Source organism: Piliocolobus tephrosceles, chromosome 5, assembly GCF_002776525.5.
Source record: "Piliocolobus tephrosceles isolate RC106 chromosome 5, ASM277652v3, whole genome shotgun sequence".
Lineage (NCBI taxonomy): Eukaryota > Metazoa > Chordata > Mammalia > Primates > Cercopithecidae > Piliocolobus > Piliocolobus tephrosceles.
Genome location: NC_045438.1, coordinates 72,405,690 through 72,410,047, shown reverse-complemented (window position 1 = coordinate 72,410,047; position 4,358 = coordinate 72,405,690).

Genomic DNA, 4,358 nt, shown 5'->3' with positions numbered 1-4,358 from the left:
ATTGGGAAAAATCTAATAACCTGATTAAAAAATGGGCTAAATATTTGAATAGATATTTCTCAAAAGAAGACATACAAATGACAAACAGGCATATGAAAAGGTGCTCAATGTCATTGATCATTAGAGAAATGTTAGGTCAAAACTACAACAAGATATCATCTTACCCCATTCAAATGGCTTTCATCCAAAAGACAGATAATACCAAATGCTGGAGAGGATGTGAAGAAAAGAGAACCCTCATGCACTGTTTGTGGGAATGTAAGTTAGTACAAGCACCATGGAAAACAGTTTGGAGCTTTCTTCAAAAACAAAAAAATAGAGCTCCCATAAGACCCATCAATCCCACTGCTGGGTATGTGCCCAGATGAAATTAAATCAGCATATTAAAGAGATATCTGCCCTCTCATGTTTGGTGTAGCACTGCTCACAATAGTCAAGATTTGGAAACAACCTAACTGTTCATTAACAGATGAATAGATAAAGAAAATGTTGTACATGTACACAATAGAGTACTATTCAAACATAATAAAATGAGATTTGCAACAGCATGAATGGAACTGGAGGTCATTATGTTAAGTAGAATAAGCCAGACACAGAAAGACAAACATTGCATGTTCTTCTTTATTTGTGGGATCTAAAAATCAAATAATTAAACTCATGGAACAGAGAGAGTAGAAGGATGGTGGAAGGGTAGGTGGAGATGTTGGAAGGAGGTAGGGATGGTTAATGGGTACAAAAAACAAAGTGAATGAATAAGATCTACTATTTGATAGCACAACAGGGTGACTACAGTCAATAATAACTTAGTAGTACATTTTAAAGTGACAAAAAGAGTATAATTAGATTATTCGTGGCATAAAGGATAAATGCTTGAAAGGATGGATGCCCCATTCTCCATGATGTGATTATTATACATTGCATGCCTGTATGAAAACATTTCTTTTACCCCATAAATGTATACACCTACTATGTACCCACAAAATTTAAAAATTGACAATAAAAATTCCTAGCATTCTAGAACTGGAAAAAAATTGTGAAGATCATTTAGTCCATATACTATGGGGAAAATGAAGTCCAGAAGGGCTAAGATAGTTGCCTCAGATCGTACAGTCAGTGAATAGTACATGTACCCAGTCCAGTATCTTTATCATCATTCCATTAGCATGAAAATAATAACTGATAAAAATAAATAAATTGATCATTGTTAGTTTCTTTGCACTCACAGAGCCAGACACGAAGGGGAGTTGATTGATCTTTGGTTTATGTAATCAATGATGACAAACTCTGAGTCTAGTATTGGGCCTGGATTGTCCTGATTTGTGACTGACTGAAGAGGCTACCCTACCTGTCCTGCACTCCGCACTGACACTCCCACCCAGGGCAAAATGCAGCTGCAAAATGTCAATGTCTTGTATCCACTGGTGGGCTCAAGCAGAATTAGCAGCTGCCCAAATAATTAACTATTTATTAACAAGCAGGCTGTACGGAAGATTACTTAAGGGGAAATAAAGCCTGAGCCATTGTGACCCTTATCATTGCTGAGGGTTGCTCTGCTCTGTAAGATCTTCTATCCATAAGATAGATAATTTGGAAATACCAAGAGAAATCCAAAGTAATTTTACTTTAAAACAATAAAAACAGATTATTTAACAAAGCAAATAATCCTGTAGGCCAATATGATTTTTTCCTGAATCCCTTATTTAATTTCCAGGTCTTTCTCTTCAACTTGAGGTGATAGATTTTCACATTACTCCAGTGCCCACTCTGACACTCAAATAACAATTGAAAGGAGGACCCAGTGTATTCAGAGTAGTATTTCTTAACTCGTATCAAACTTCGTCCTCCACTATCTAATGTATCTACTGTCAGTCCCAGAAATGAGGAGACAATGGAGAAAAGAAGGGACAAAGTACATAAAATCCCTATTCTGGGGCATGACAGTAAACTTTCTATTCAGCTAGAGAAAGCTTACTTGTTCTTCAATGTGCAATTCAAATGTTAACTTATCAGTGATAAATCTTTGACTTCTCTTTTATCAATCACTTCTGCACTATGGTTTCCATTGTATTTGTATGTACATTTGGGTACTGTTACACTTTATAAAAACCATACGGTTCTCTATCTCCCATAATTATGAATTTCTTGAGGACATAAAATCGTGTCTATCAATGTTTGCCCATAGCTTATTACACAGCAGGTAATGAGCAAGTGTGTGTTAAATTTCTACAATCCCCTTTGTGTCATCTGATTTGGTCAGAAAGCATAATTATCCTGATTAAAGCAAAAATATATGTGTTCTAGGTAAAGAGTCAATGTTAATTTAAAAAACACAATAAAATGCACTTAACATCTGATTTGCACTAACAGGTTTTCATTTTTCTTTGATAATTCACTCAGCATTTACCATGTCTCAGGGTCATCATTATAAATGTCAATTGCTGCTCTGTGGAATACGTCCACACATGCCAGTTAATGCAAATCTCTGGCGAACAGAATGTCAGATAAACCACCTGTCTCTTTATTTGTTCTGCCTTCTACCAGACATCACTTAAGCACCCACTTTGACAATGGTTAGGGTTACCCATGACTGATCCATGTGTTCTATCAATTCCTGTTTCTAAGAATCAGGATTGGATGTCTGCAGGATTACTTTTTATCTTTCTTTCTCACTCAATATACAGCATTCCTCAGTGCACACATGCACACACACACGCACTCACTCACACATTCCCTATCACATTTTAATATCCATATTCAGCTCTGTAGGCAATCATCATGTAAAAATGAAAGTGAAATGAGCCAAATAAAACCAATAACACTCAGCTTATACAGTTTTCAAAAATCTGATGATTATTCAAGCACTGTGTCTGGTAATTCTCTGGTAATTCCTGGTAATTCTCCAAATCTAAGGTCATCTATGCAAATAGTAGAACAATCATCTGATTTGGGGTCAATAAATCATAGTAATCATAAAGGATTCAAAATTTCAGATCTCCATCATTCTTGATTTGACTTCCAAAATGGAAGAAAAGCTAGTCTTATAATACAAAATTATAATACAAAAAAAATTTGGAGAGGTCTTCTGACTTACAAAAAAAAAAAAAAAGCCAGCTGAATCTTACCTTGCCAGGCATTTGGTAACTGTTGAGGATAACATTTCAATAATTAAATAAACAACTCTGATTCATCAGAAAAAAAAATGGTCTGCTTTTAATATGCTATAGTTATAGAATATTTGGGCCCAAAGCACCAAGAATCCATCTTATAAATTAATAAACTGACAAGATTATTAAATTTTAATATTATGAGTTATTGACAGTAACAGTCAACTAATCCAGAAATGCTGCGTCTCTTAAAAACTTGTGTGGCAAATAAGAATAGCCATACAAAGTACATATAAATCAAGTTGGCCCTATTTACCATAAAAAGATACCTAGTTTAATTTTAATTACATATAATCAACAAATAATTTTTAGTATAAGTATGTCCTACGCAATATTTGTATATCCTATATTTTATCTGGCAACCCAAATATAAATCTACCAAGGAGGCAATTTATCCAGCAAATTTTGTGGCAGAGAAGGGAAAAAGACCCCTCAAATCTGGCTTTACTCAAACATTTCACTTATTTCTGAAAGTAGGAATGGAAATAAAAATGAAGTAAATCTGTTTAGAACTTTGTGCTTTTTAAGCATGACGGTTCAACCATTTAGCAACATGTTTACTTTTCCTCAGTCATAGCATTATAAGTCTCAATATGATTGCCTAAGAGTTAGTGTGTGATCATTTTATTACCAGAAGTTCTCTAAAGACTGAATCTCCTCTTGAAATAGTTGCATAGACTCTTGCTCATTCCTCTCATAAAGAGACCCAGAAATAAATTTCTAATTCTTTTGAAATTCAGTGTCCAGGATGGCTCATTAAACATGATGTGCTTGGGAATCAGGAAGTTTATTTTTGCAACTTCTGTAGACTGCTATAATGTACTGAGACCTGACAACTTGGAATTAGAAAGAAGCCAGAGGGACTGGACATGGTGGCTCATGCCTGTAATCCCACTACTTTGGAAGGTTGAGGCAGGTGGATCACTTGAGGTCAGGAGTTCGAGACCAGCCTGGCCAACATGGCAAAACCCCATCTCTACTAAAAATACAAAAATTAGCCAGGCGTGGTGGCGTGTGCCTGTAATCCCAGCTACTCGGAAGCCTGAGGCACAAGAATCGCTTGAACCCGACAGGCGGAAGTTGCAGTGAGCCTAGATGGCATCACTACTCTCCAGCCCAGGCAACAGAGCGAGACTCTGTCTCAAAAGAAGGAAGGAAGGAAGGAAGGAAGGAAGGAAGGAAGGAAGGAAGGAA